The 14,924-nt window shown below is 42.6% G+C and overlaps 1 long non-coding RNA gene and 2 pseudogenes across 1 annotated transcript in view; all 3 read left to right on the top strand.

Moving 5' to 3' along the window:
* The first annotated feature begins 2,329 nt into the window (after nucleotides 1-2,329).
* LOC144341458 (uncharacterized) overlaps nucleotides 2,330-14,924 on the top strand; it is a 49,647-nt gene continuing 37,052 nt past the window's right edge. Inside the window, exons 1-3 of the long non-coding RNA XR_013418389.1 lie at nucleotides 2,330-3,129; nucleotides 4,081-4,217; nucleotides 5,333-5,381. This is a non-coding gene — a long non-coding RNA (uncharacterized LOC144341458). The remainder of the gene's footprint in view (nucleotides 3,130-4,080; nucleotides 4,218-5,332; nucleotides 5,382-14,924) is intronic.
* LOC144341457 (small ribosomal subunit protein eS1 pseudogene) lies at nucleotides 5,972-8,362 on the top strand (annotated as a pseudogene).
* LOC100424268 (small ribosomal subunit protein eS1 pseudogene) lies at nucleotides 7,745-8,507 on the top strand (annotated as a pseudogene).

The raw sequence follows: 14,924 nt of genomic DNA, 5'->3' as shown, positions 1-14,924 counted from the left end.
ACACTAAACCAATTTTAAATTTGGCTCACTTGAGACGTGTTTCCAGATGGGCCCTGGGATGGGATGGGGTCTCCTTGGAGAGGGAAGGCACTGAAGAGTCCCGCAAAACAGGGTTAGGAATATACCTGACTCACTGGCAGTGACAGCCTTTGGTCTGGAGAGTGCTCTTTGATACAAATGAAAGAAATATTTCAAAACCAAAGTAAGACGGGGAGGATTGGAAAGATTTAACTTATTGCCCAAGATTTGTGATTTTATAATTTAGGATTTTTTTTTCCTCCCCAAACTCGAATTTAGTCTTTTATTTATTTTTATTTTTATTTTTTGAGACGGAGTTTCACTCTTGTTGCCCAGGCTGGAGTGCAATGGCATGATCTTGGCTCACTGCAACCTCCAACTCCCAAGTTCAAGTGAGTCTCCTGCCTCAGCCTCCCGAGTAGCTGGGATTACAAGCATGAGTCACCACGCCCGGCTAATTTTGTATTTTTAGTATAGACGGGGTTTCTCCACATTGGTAAGGCTGGTCTTGAACTCCTGACCTCAGGCGATCCACTGACCTCAGCCTCCCAAAGTACTGGGATTACAGGCATGAGCCCCGCACCTGGCCAATTTAGTCTTTTATAATGACTCCTTTACAGTTCTTGCAGAAACAACTGATTTCAAAGTGACACATTAACCAGGTGTGGTGGCTCATGCCTATAATCTCAGCACTTTGGGAAGTTGAGGTAGGAGGACTGATTGAGCCTAGGAGTTTGAGACAAGTCTGGCAATGTAGGGAGACCCTGTTTCTACAAAAAACAAAGCCAAAAACTAGACAGGCATGGAGGCACATGCCTGTGGTCCCAGCTATACAGGAAGCTGGGGCAGGAGGATCCTTTGAGCCCAGTAGATCAAAGCTGCAGTGAGCTATGTTCACGCCACTGCACTCCAGCTAGGGTGACAGAGCAAAACCCTGTCTCCAAAAAAAAAAAAAAAAAAAAAAAAGTGACTCTCTTGTTCCTAGAAGGAAGAAGTATACACTGGGGATCCCTCTCACCTCTAGAAGGAAGATAACTTCAGGGAAAACACAACTTGGAAAGATTGACTCTTTTGGCTTTATGATAAAATATTTGAGACCCTATGAAAGTAACTTTAAGTGGGACCCCATGTTATCAGCCTAGCTTGTGACCTAATACTTAACACAAATATTCATTTAAAGTCAACACTCTACTTTTAGACATAATTTCATCTGTGTGGTTTGGGGTATCCTTACCAGCAGCATAGTTTACTGTTGAAAAGCTTGGACCGTGGCACCAGAACAGCTGGGTTCAAATCTGAGCCTCAGCACTTACTAGTTGTGTATCTTGAGCAAGTTGCTCAACCTTTCTGTGCTGTGTTTTTCCGCATCTGTAAAGAGAAAATGATAATCATAGCTACCTTATGCAATTAGTGTTGGGAATAAAAGAGTTAATATACATAAACCATTGAGAATAGTCTTGAGTCAGGGTTAGGGGGGTGGGAAAGAAAAGAGAATATTGTTTATGGTAAATGCCTTATAAGAATTCTTCCCGGGAGGCCGAGACAGGTGGATCACGAGGTCAGGAGATCGAGACCATCTTGGCTAACACGGTGAAACCCCGTCTCTACTAAAAAATACAAAAAACTAGCCAGGTGAGGTGGCGGGCGCCTGTAGTCCCAGCTACTCGGGAGGCTGAGGCAGGAGAATGGCGTGAACCTGGGAGGCGGAGCTTGCAGTGAGCTGAGATCCAGCCACTGCACTCCAGCCTGGGCGACAGAGCGAGACTCTGTCTCAAAAAAAAAAAAAAAAGAATTCTTCCCTGTCTTCCCTGTGTTAGTTTTTTGGAACTGATTCTCTCACCAAAACGTATTCACAAATAAGAGTAACCACTGTTGTTATTATAGCTATTTTTATTGTGGTCTAAAAAAGTGAATATTCTTCCCAAGGTCTCTAATTTACTATCAGATAGAAAATCCAGCCTTAGAAAGAATGGAACTCCCTATTTCAAAATCAGAAAGGTATTTCTTCTATATGGGCATTATTTTTTCTTTTTTTGTGGTTGATTTTCAAATGTGACAGATATGACATTTTAAAGGGGCATTGTATGATCTTTTTCATGGGAAGAGGCTGAAAATTTGCCAGCTTTTTTCAAGAAAATAAGACAGTGAACCTAAATGAGATTTTAATGTAAATATTACATAGGAATAACAGCACTTCCTATGAAATTGTATCATCCTTCCCCCCATCATCCTGTTTACCTTTGCCCTGCAGCTGTTTGCTGGGTGCCGGCCCTGGGAAATCACCTACTAACAATAACCCGGTTGGCTTCTGATCTGCAGGAAGGTCATTCTTCCCTGTGACAGATGAACACATTTTTCTTTTGCTATTTGTTTTTGTTTTCTTTCACCCACTTTTTCTTTCAAAACTTAGTTTCTTTCAACTCCTTCTAGAGTTTTCCTGTGATTCTTTCTTTCCACTTTTGTTCCCTTCTTCATAATTACTTGGCACGTCCTGCTAGTGGGCTACACTTCCTGAATTTCCACACTCTGCAGCTCTTTGAAAGGCCTGCTTTTACTCTTCCCGTCCAGGTCATCTGTGCAAATCATTAAAGTCATGGGGTTGGCACTAATGACTGGTCGACTCCATTAACGCAGCCTCCCCTCTGTGGAAGTTTGCTTTTCTGGGTCAGTGTCTTTTACTGTGGAGCTTGTTAAGAGCCTTTATTGCTTGAAGAAGGTGCACATTGGAACTTGAAGATTTCCTGTTTATACACAGGGCAGGGCCTGGCTGAACACTGATAGTGTGGGCAAGCTCTCGAGCTTTGCCAAAGGGCTCTCAGTAGCACCCAAGAGGAGCTGCAACGAGGATTTTAAGACAAGTGTCTGCTTAGCTGCCACGGCTATGTTAGAAACTGCAAAAGAGCACCCCGCAGAGCTGAAGAAGGATCTGGTGCCGCCAGTGGAGAGGTCTGCACCCAGGTCAGGTCTCAGGGGGCTGCTGTGAGCCCGAAGACATCTTTATGCTAGAGGGGAGAAGGGCACCCTTTTCTAGGTCCCCCATCTGAGTGGATAAAAACCTAGGACGGAGTCCCTGTAACTGTGACTGCCAGAGGACTGCTGTCCATACAAATGGTATTTACAGGAAATGTGGCCTTTTCCAAATCCTTTCAGGGTCCACCAGGATGTGGGGAGGGGGTCTCGATCTGCTTCTGCTATAGTGTGACCCCAGTCACAGGTCTGCGCGGTTCTGCTGGTGCTCAGAGTTTTCTGCCCCAGCTGGGTTTCTAAGCCCCACCCCTTGTCAAATACTGCCTCTCCAAACCCTTCCTAGGAATCATTGCATCACTTAGGGCGTCAGCAAACTGTGCCTCCAAGGAGGGGATCTCCTCTCCAGTTGGGGAGTGGGGTGCTGAGGCTGAATTAATTACTGGAAGCTGTTTGATGAGTGTGGAACCTCAGCAGAGCGTCCTGGAGAGGGGCCGGGCACCCTGCCACAAGACACCCAAAAGGTGTGGAGTTTCTGGGTCAGGAAGAACCAGATGAAGCTGTTCATGTGGCCAAAAGTAGCAAATTCAAGGGATGAGTGTGCATTTTCCAACATGGAAAGGGAAGGAAGCAAGGGGATTTCATCAACTCAGGACCAACCTGAGGGGTCTCATCCAGGCTTAGAGGAGCCTGTGGCCCCCAGAAAGCCCACCCTCAAATGAGGTTCTCCCTCCCTAGCATGGCCCTGGATAAAGCTGGCCTTGTCTTGCTTCCTGGTCCCTGTTATCCGGGTTCTACACCACCCATCCCCTTCCTATCAGTACAGTCGTCCCTCAGGTCATAGATGAGACTACAGGTTTTTTCCAGCCTAGTATCTCCAAGATTAGAGCCCTGGATACCAAATATGTTTTGGTTTTTTGTTTGTTTCTTTTCTTTTCTTTCTTTCTTTTTTTTTTTTTTTTTAAGACAGGATCTTGCTCTGTTGCCCAGGCTAGAGGTCAGTGGCACAATCTCAGCTCACTGCAACCTCAACCTCCCAGGTAGCTAGGACTACAAGTGTGCACCACTATGCCTGGCTAATTTTTTAATTTCTTGTAGAGACAGAGTCTCACGATGTTGCCCAGGCTGGTATGAACTCCAGGCCTCAAGCAGTCCTCCCCCCTCAGCCTCCCAAAATGCTGTGATTACAGGTGTGAGCCACTATACTTCAGCCTCCCAAAATGCTGGGATTACAGGTATGAGCCACTACAGCTGGCCCAAATCTAGTTTCGAAGTGGATTGATGCTTTGGTTTTGAAGTAGATTGATGCTCTGATCACATGGGGATTTTGATCCATGGGTAACTGTTTTTGAGCTCTGAGAAGCAACCCAAATCCCAGGAAGCCTCAGGCTCCTGCAGTTACACCCCAGGTGGGAACAGCCTGAGGCAAAAGGCCATATTTGTGTCCCTCTGACATTCTACATTGAGCTAAGTCTGTGGTTGGAGTTGGCAGGTGGCAGGGAATGGGCTGTGCTACTTGTGGAAGCTTCCAACAAGAGCTGCAAAGGAAACATCGCTCAGGCTGGGTCAGACACCAAGTCCGTGAAAGTCTAATTCCAGCAGGAGCAGCCAGGCCCCACCAGGCCTGGGTGTCCCTCTTCCCTGTGGAGCAAGGCTTATTTTAGGCTCCCTCCAACTCTGTGGTTCCACATCCTGAGTGAGCATCCCCTTGAAGAGCCAGGAGTTAATGTCCTCTGGCCATCTTAGTGCCTGGTCTTGGTGGCACCCACCCCTGTCCCTTGGGAGTCCTTTCCGACTCCTACGGTGTCTTTCCGTTCTCGTGAATCCTCTCCCACATGTGTGAGCTTGGGATTATTGTCTTTGTTTTAGAAAGGAGAAAACTGAGGTGTGAGCAGGAGATAGAATTTCTCTGTGGGCCCAAGGCTTGTGGGTGGCTGAGCTGGGACATGAATCTGGATCACCAGACTCCAAGTTCAGTGCTCTCCCTACGCTCGTGTAAATGTCTCTTCAGCAAGAACTGGTGCCAGGGGGCAGGAAGTGTACTAGGGCTCCTCTTGAAACAGGTTTCCTCCCCCCTCAGCAGGAGAGCAGGCAGCATGGGGCTTCAGTAAATATTTGTTGAATTGAGACTGCATAGGAAGGATGATGGGGAACAGCGAGCTGGTGAGGCCAGGAGGCCAGGAAGGCAGCCACACACAGCAGCAAACCCCTCCCTGCCCAGCCGGGGCACTTCATGCTCATGTGTTGGGAGCGGAATTTTGTTAGATGAGACCATTACCTTTACTGGTTATAGGTGTTGTTGTTGTTCTTATTGTTCAACTCCACCACTAGTATTCTTCCTTCTCTCCAGGTTCCAACTGTGCAACTGCAGAAAAGAGAAGGTCAACAGACTCCTGAAGGTAATCATGTCTTCTTCCTGTTCAAAGTAATTTTCATGCTTACATATCTGCCTCATGGTATCTATCAGATAGCTCTTTCCATAATAATCCTACATAATAAATAACCACAAAGCCTCAGTGACATGTAATGGTAAACATTTATTTTGCTCTTGTGTCTGGGGTGGCCAGCAGAGCAGCTTTGTGGGAGTGCCTGTCACTGCTAAGAGTCAGCTGGCTGTCAGCTGGGTGACTGGGATGACTCAGCTCAGCTCCTTCAGCAGGCTGGCCCAGGCGTGTTCTCATGGCATGCTAGAGGAACATAAGAGGCAGTGGGATCATGCAAGTACTTTGTGATCCTCTGTTTGGGAGCTGTTGTTAACATCCCATATACCAAAGCCCAGATTCGAAAGGTAGGGAAATTGGCCATCACTTTAGTGAGAGCATCTATAGAGTGACATGGCAAAGGATGTTGGATACAAGGAATGTTGCAAATAGCATGCTCATCCTGGTCCTGACTGGCATTAGGCTCACTCCATAGAGAAGTAAACTCCTGGCAGGGCACGGTGGCTCACACCTGTAATCCCAGCACTTTGGGAGGCCAAGGTGGGCGGATTGCAAGGTCAAGAGATGGAGACCATCATGGCCAACATGGTAAAACCCCATCTCTACTAAAAATACAAAAATTAGCTGGGCATAGTGGCATGTGCCTGTAGTCCCAGCTACTCGGGAGGCTGAGGCAGGAGAATCGCTTGAACCTGGAAGGCAGAGGTTGCAGTGAGCCGAGATCGCACCACTGCACTCCAGCCTGGGCAGCAGAGCAAGACTCCGTCTTAAAAAAAAAAAAAAAAGAAGAAGATAAACTCCTGTGTTAGCAACCCCAACGTAGTGATGATTTACAACCACCAAAGGCAAATCTTCATCCCCATAAAATATCTACAGAAAGATCTCTGTTGAGTGTTCAAAACAAAAACAGGTTTATCACAAAGGTGTTTTTTATTTGCTTTGTTCTGGTTTTTCAGGCAAGTGTTCAAAGATAATTCTCTAGGAGTCTCTCCTGTTTTCTTCATGTCTTGTGAGCAGGGACTCAACTGTCACTCGTTCCCAGTTAGTTTTTCAAGCATGTTTGTATGATTCCCATAGGGAGCCTATTTCCATGACAGCATCTCCTGCTGTCAACCCTGGTCCCTATCAAGGATGGCCATCATCAGACTTCTCAAAGATGTCAGTGCCTCCCTCACCTGTACCCTTGTTACTCTACTGACAGGAATACTCTCTCTGCCTTCCCGAGGAATACAACACAGTGGTGGCTCCTATGGTTTTGCATCAATCCACTCTAACATTCCCACATATCTGAACTTTCTGAACCCTTCATGAATACTATGCTGAGGCAATATCAGCATTTTCACCTCATTTCTTTTGGGCCATTGTTAGCAGAAACTTTAAGGAGCTATTCTAGCCGTCTATTAGGACAGGTTCTAGGTGTCTTTTCCCCGATGTTAAACTTCAAGTCGTGAGAGAGGGCTCCTATATCAATACATTGCCCTCCATCCCATCTTATTTATATTCTAGTCTTGCCAGAAATACACACTTGCCACCCCCCATCCACACACACAGTCTTATTCCTTTAAGATCTACATCCCTATGTGATCCTTGGTTGCTACTGGGACACATTAACCAAGTCCGGCAATGTCTTTGGTATGTTAGATATTTACTCTTGGAGCAGGGAGCTGTGTTTCTCTATTCAGACTGTGCTGAGACATAATCTTCGTAACTGGTCTGAAGGCAATAAAAAGAGGCAGGGTCATCTTGAATAGTACAGATCAGGTGAAGCTTTAGCAGGGTTCCCAGGCAAGGGGCATCTGCTCTGGTCTGCAAGGGGAGAGAATTCAGAGATGCATGAGAGCTTACGTCTCAGATTCATGCATCCAAATATCCCTAAATCAAGTCTCAGAGTCTCCCTTTTTCTATCAGGGCCCTGACCTTTACCATAAAAGACTTATTGGCATTTCCACCCTTTGGGCTGTCTGAGCAGCACCATGGTGGTTGGCAAGAACAAGTGCCTTACGAAGGCAGCAAAAAGAGAGCCAAGAAGAAAGTGGTTCCATTTTCTAAGAAAGATTGGTATTACGTGCAAGCACCTGCTATGTTCCATATAAGAAATATTGGAAAGACCCTAGTCACCAGGACCCAAGGAACTAAAACTGCATCCGATGGCCTCAAGCGTCATGTGTTTGAAGTGAGTCTTGCTGATTTGCAGAATAATGAAGTTGCATTCGGAAAATGTAAGCTGATTACTGAAGATATTTGGGCAAAAACTGCCGAACTTCCATGCCATGGATCTTACCCATGACAAAATGTGCTCCATGGTCAAAAAATAGCAGACAATGATTGAAGCTCATGTCAATGTCAAGACTACCACTGGGCAGTGGCTCACGCCTATAATCCCAGCCCTTTGGGAGGCCAAGGCAGATGGATCACCTGATGTCAGGAGTTCAAGACCAGCCTGGCCAACATGGTGAAACCCCATCTCTACTAAAAATACAAACATTAGCCAGGTGTGGTGGTGGACACCTGTCATCTCAGCTACTCAAGAGGCTGAGGCAGGAGAATCACTTGAACCTGGGAGGTGGAGGTTGCAATGAGCCAAAATCACACCACTGCATTCCACCTGGTTGACAGAGTGAGACTCCATCTCAAAAAAAAAAAAAAAGAAAAAAAAGAAAAAAGGCTACCAATGGTTACTTGCTTTGCCTGTTCTGTGTTGATTTTACTTAAAAAAACACACACACACACACAACAATCAGATATAGAAGACCTGTTATGTTCAGCATCAATAGGTCTGCCAAATCCTGAAGAAGATGATGGAAATCATGACCTGGGAGGTGCAGACAAATGACTTGAAAGCATTGGTGAATAAATTGATTCCAGACAGTGCTGAAAAGACACAGAAAAGGCTTGCCTATCTATCCTTTCCACGATGTCTTCGTTAGAAGACTAAAAATGCTGAAGAAGCCCAAGTTTGAATTGGGAAAAGTCATGGAGCTTCATGGTGAAGGTAGTAGTTCTGGAAAAGCCACTGGGAATGAGACAGGTGTTCAAGTTGAATGAGCTGATGGATATGAATCACCAGTCCAAGAATCTATTTAAAGTTCAGACTTATAACAGTGGGACATAAAAAGTCCTATTTGTTTTAAAAAAAAAAAAAAAAAGACTTGTTGAAGCCATGAGTTAGCTGTCCTTTGCAGTTCTGTCACCCTTATAATCAGCTCCTGGGACCGATTTTAACCACATTCTACCCTACAATGGCTAGAGGCCTCTGGCTTTCACATCATACCTCAGTTGATACTTAGCTAACCTGAATCATTTGTTTGTCAAGACTTCCACAGAGTTAACAAAATCTGACCAGTTCCCAAATCTTTGTAATTTCATTGCCCCAACTCCATTCAAGTGTCAAAGTTGTCACATAACCCAATGTGTCACCTTCTACCTGTACCTGTGCAGGTGACAGTCTTGGTGACTGTGATGTTACTGCCTGCCCAGGCTATCACCACTGCACTCCAAAATCCCATCCTGAGAGGCTGATTTTTAATACCACTGTTACCAACTCTCATAGCTTGGTTCTCTTACAGGCAGAATCTGAGACAAAGGTCATGTCAGGTAGTTTACTTGGTAGTGATACACAGGAGCAGGAGTGAGGAACCAGGGGAATAAGACCAGAGAAGATGGAAACCAGTAGAAGGGAACAATATATAAGAATACAGGCCTCATCCCACTCCCAGTGAGACTGAGTATTACACATGATCTGTTTTTGATGTTTTAATAAGTATGTATTTCCTAGGTAATTTTGAATTTTAATTTTTAATGATTTATAATATTTTTCTCATGTTTTAAAATTTTTATTCCATTTGTGGGTTTTTTTTTCCTGTCCTTTGCTCATATGTTAAGATCCAGGGTTGGTTTTTCAAAAAATATATATTGGACCAGCATTGTAGCTCATGCCTGTAATCCCAGCACTCTGGGAGGACAAGGCAGGAGGATCACTTGAGCCCAGGAGTTCAAGACCAGCCTGGCCAACATGGCAAACCCTGTCTTTATGAAAAATAAAAAAAATTAGCTGGGCGTAGTGGCAGATGTCTGTGGTCCCACCTACTCAAGAGGCTAAAGTGAGAAGATTCCTTGAACCTGGGAAGTCAAGGCTGCAGTGAGCAGTGACCAGTGACCACATCACCTCACTCTGGCCTGGGTGACAGGATGAGATCCTGTCTCAAAAAAAAAGAAAAGAAACGAATTTATCTTTAAAAAGCCATTTTCATAGTCACTCTCATATCTTATTGGTAGGCCAAACACTGATAAAACATTTCTGGAAAGCCTTTTGCAATTTGTATCAATAACTTAATTTTTTCACCTACTGTAATTTCTCAAAGACAAGCTAAACTTGAGTCACAGGAATAGGGTAGGTTTCTGGGTGCCTGACATCGGAGTCAAGGTAATGCAGGGTTGATTTTTCATGGATATTTCTCCCCAGTTTGTTGCTTATATTTGTTGTTGTCAGTGATGTTTTGGGGCATTAGAAATTTTAAAGTTTCATCTGGTTGAATCTGTTAACTTTAGAAAGTCATTCCCCTGTCAGAAATCAGAAAATTTTCACTCATGTTTTCTTCTGGAGATTTGATATTTTTAAAACATTTAACTCCTAATGCAATGATAGAACCAGCTAACATAAAAAATGTAATAAAATAATACCAAGTGCTGGAGAGGATGTGGAGAAATGATCTCTCATACATAGTTGGGGAGTGTGTAAAATGATATAATCATTCTGGAAAATAGTCTGGTAGTTTCTTCCCAAAGTGAGCTTTACCATATTACCCAGCAATTGCATTCTTGTACTTTTTATCCTAGAGAAATAAAAACATTCACACAAAAGGCTGTGTGTAAATTTTCATAGTAGATTTATTCATAATAGCAAAATAGTGGAAACAGCCCAAATGTCATTCAATTGGTGAATGGCTGAACAAACTCAGGTATAAGCATAAAATAGAATATTCATCAGCAATAAAAAGGAATCACCTATTGATGCGTATAACAATTTAGATGGACTTCAAGGGCATTATTTTTAGTGAAAGAAGACAATTTCAAAAGGTTACATATTGTGTGATCCCAATTACATGACATTTTTGAAATGACAAAGCTTTAATATGGAGAATAGTTAGTGGCTGTCAGGGACAGGAATGTATGTGTGTTGGAGGTTGGGAATAGCAAGGAGTGGGAAAGAAGGGGTAGAAGTGAATGCAAATACAAAGAGGTAGCATGATGGAGTTTTTTTGTGGTGATGAAACAGTTCTTAACCTTGTTTGTGGTAGTGGTTACACCAATCTGTTAATGGGATAAAATTGCATGCAAAAAAACTTATGTCCATACAAAAACCTGCACATAGATGTTTACAGCAGCTTTTTAAATAAAACTTGGGAGTGCCAAGATGTCCTCCAGCAAGTGAATGGATAAATAAACTGTGGTACAACCAGACAATGGACTATCATTCAGTACTAAAAATAAATGAGCTATCAAGCTATGAAAAGACATGGAGGAAACAAACACCTATCACTAAGTGAAGGAAGCTAATTTGAAAAGGCTGCAAATTGTATGATTCCAACTATATGACATTCTATTGTAGAAAAGGCAAAACTAGAGAGACTGTAAAAAGATCAGTGGTTGCCAGGGATTAGGGATCAGGAGAGACAATGAATACGTAGAACACAGAAAATTTTTAGGACAGTGAAACTACTCTGCCCGAAGGCATAATGGTGAATCCGTATCACTGTAAGTTTGTCCAGACCCACAGAAGGTACACCAAGAGTGTAAACTACAGATTCTGGGTGATAATGACATGTCAAGGTTGGTTAACCAGCTGTGACAGATGTACTACTCTAGTAAGGAACGTTGCCTGTGTCAGGGCAGGAGGTATATGGGAAATCTCTGTATCTTTTACTCAATTTTGCTCTGAACCTAAAACTGCTCTGTAAAAAAAAACAAAGTTCCTTTAAACAAATGAACAGATAAATAAGTAATAAGTGAAATTTACTTTTAAAATTGCATAGGACTACACATATACACATACACAAATCATGATTTTTAAAACAGTGAAAAAAAAAGCAAATTGTGTTTTTTTGTTTGTTTGTTTTTGAGACGGAGTCTTGCTCTGTCGCCCAGGCTGGAATGCAGTGGCACAACCTTGACTTGCTACAACCTCCACCTCCCGGGTTCAAGCGATTCTTGTGCCTCAGCCTCCTGAGTAGCTGGGATTACAGGCTCCCACCACCACGCGTAGCTAATTTTTGTATTTTTAGTAGAGACTGGGTTTCACCATGTTGCCCAGACTGGTCTTGAACTCCTGACCTCAAGTGATCTGCCCACCTCGACCTCCCAAAGTGCTGGGATTACAGGCATGAGCCACCACACTGGCCACAGTGTGTACTCGAATTAATGATAATGATCCATTTCCTGGTTTTGATATTTGATATGGCAGCTACAGAAGATGTTATCTTTGGGGGAAGATGGGCAAAGAGTACACAGAACTCTGTGCTATCTTTTCAACTTCCTTTGAGTTTATATTACTTAAAAATAAAAAAAAATTTAAACATTTAACTCTTAATCTGAAATTTATGTTGTATATGGTATAAGGTGAGAATACTAAAGTGATTTATATTCACATGGTTAACTGAAGATCCTAGTGTTATATCTTAATTAATACATACCTGCCCCACCAATCTGTGGAACCTGCTATGAGATTCATTAAACACTTTAAAATTCTGGGATCTGTTTCTAATTCACCTAACTTTATTGTTCTGTGTTTTCTTGAATGTGTGCAAGGATTAAACTGATTTGATTATATATAACATATATGTCACATATATATTATATATGTGATAAATATATATAATATATATTATATATCTTTATTTGAGACAGAGTCTTGCTTTGTTGCCCAGGCTGGACTGCAGTGGTGCTCTCAGCTCACTGTAACCTCTGCCTCCTGGGTTCAAATGATTCTCTTGCCTCAGCCTCCCGAGTAGCTGGGACTACAGGCATGTAACACCATGCCTTTGGTGGAGACAGGTTTCACCACGTTGGCCAGGTTGGTCTAAAACTCCTGGCCTTGAGTAATCCGCTTGCCTTAGCCTCCCAAAGTGCTGGTATTACAGGTGTGAGCCAGCACGCTCGGCCGCCAGTCAAGTTTTGATTATATTTACTTTATGATTTAATTATATTTACTTTCAATAGCTAGCAACACTAGTGATTCCTTACTAAAGAGGTGGAAAAGAAAGAAAACCAATATTTTCTGAACAAGACTAAGATCTTCACATGGATTATATCACTTAATCCTCCCAATACTCATATGTAGTAGGTTCTATTATTATTCCCATTTTACAGATGAGCAATAAGAGGCTCAGAGAAATTAAGTAATCATTCAGGATATCAAGTTAGTAAGTGGCAGAGCTGGAATCAAATCCAGGCCTAGGATTCTAAACATTCTTCGCTCTGTTGCCCAGGCTGGCCTGAAGCCATTATTCTGTCTCAGCCTCCCAAAGTGCTGGGCTTACAGGTGTGGGCCACCAAGCCTGTAATAACATTTTTTTAACCACCCCTCCATTCACAGACAGTTAGGTGTTCAATCTTTCCTATTAACAAATAGTGGGATAAAGAACACCCTTATACATAGTTTATTTCACATGTGTACAAGAATATCTGTACATTACATTCCTAACAGTGAAATTTCTGGACCTAAGTGATGGTGCAAGTATAATTTGGATAGTTGTTTTCCAAACTGCCTTCCAGAAAGTTGGATATATTCACACTTCTACCAACAATAACACAGTACCTGTCTCTGGAGCCCCTATCTGAATTTTCATCTGTGCCAGCAAGTGAAGGTAGTATTTAATTATATTTTATTATATTATTATGATAGTTTTAATTTGTATTTCTTATATTTTGTATAAGGGTGATCATGGGTTATTGGTCTTTTTCTTAATGTAGGAGCTCTTTATACATAAGGATTTTCCCCTTTACTTCTAATTTGAACTGCACATTTTTTCCCAGTGTGTCACTTTTCTTCTGATTCTGCTTACACAGAGGGGTTGCCATGCAGAAATTTTTTTCTTTTCATATAATCAAGTTTGTCAGTCTTGTCTTTTATAGTTTCTGAGCCTTACATCTGTATACTACTAGATTACAAAAAATAAAAGTGTCCTTTATCTCTTCTAGTAATTGTGTGGTTCTTTTACATTTTCAACTATCTAGAATTTATTTTGTTTGGATGGTTACCCAGTTGTCTCAATATAATTTTTTAAATGAGAATTTTTCCCTACTGATTTGAAATGCCAGCTGACTCTATACTGAATTTTCTGTTTTGTATTTAGCACTTTGGGATACTGAGGCAGGAGGACCACATCAAGCCAGCCTGGGCAATAGAGTAAAGAATATTTAGGCTGTTTCATTGTACTCGATGACTGTTTGTATTAATATATCAATACTACACAGTTTTTCTTACTATATTTTGATAATATGTTTTGTTATCTGGTAAGGCTTATGCCCTGATCACGTTTCTTTTTCAAAATGGCAAGTTTGTTTATTTTTAATTTCACTGTGGTGCTGGGTGCATGCCTACAGGGGAGACCTGGCTCTCCATTCACTGTGGTGCTGGGCCCATGCCTACAAGGGACACCTGGCTCTCCAACCTTGCTTATATGTTCTTCCCCAGCCCCAGTCCGTAGGGTCAGGTTCTCTAAGGACTGCACATTCAGAAAATGGTTCAGTAGAAATGTGAGCCCCTGGACCAGCACAGTGGCTTACTCCTGCAATCCCAGCACTTTGGAAGGCTGAGGCAGGAGGATCTCTTGAGTCCAGGAGTTGAAGACCAGCCTGGGCAACATAGTGAGACCTCTTCTCTACAAAAAATGAACACAATTAGCTATGCATGGTGGTGTGCACCTGTAGTCCCAACTACTGGGGAGGCTGAGGCAGGAGGATCGTTTGAACCCAGGCCATCAAGGCTGCAGTGAGCTGAGATCACACCACTGCACTCAGTGCAAGACCCTGTCTGAAAAAAAAAAGAAAAAAAAAGAAAAGGAAAAAAAAGGAAATTTGAGCCCCCTTTATCCATTTCCCTTCATTGGAGGCTTCCTTAAAGGCCTTTACCAATAGTGTTTCTAAGTCCTAGGGGGATCTACCCTCCCCTGGACCAGGCACAGGGCTTCTTAAAGTACGTCTCTTGTTCAAGTTCTCAGAATAAGTTCTGAGGTTTGATGTTTTTCTCCAACTAATGTCAAATAGCGGGCCTGTAATTTTCCCAAATTTAAGACTATTTTCCCCTGGCTTCCTGGCTGGCTCAGACTTGTGAAAATATTCTCAATTTCAACTTCACTTCCTTTAACATCGTGCAAGACAGTATGTGGCAAAGCCTTAGAATATAAAACGTTTCTGACATTTTCACTCTGCATCTTGCCAATTTCTCATTTGATTCTTTTTTCTTTTTATAAAGACAAATTAGAAAGCAATCACTCCATAACC

The sequence above is a fragment of the Macaca mulatta genome, chromosome 6 (assembly GCF_049350105.2).
Source record: "Macaca mulatta isolate MMU2019108-1 chromosome 6, T2T-MMU8v2.0, whole genome shotgun sequence".
In the NCBI taxonomy this organism is placed as follows: Eukaryota; Metazoa; Chordata; class Mammalia; order Primates; family Cercopithecidae; genus Macaca; species Macaca mulatta.
Note: the sequence above shows the minus strand (reverse complement) of the source record. Positions and strands in the feature narration are given on the sequence as shown.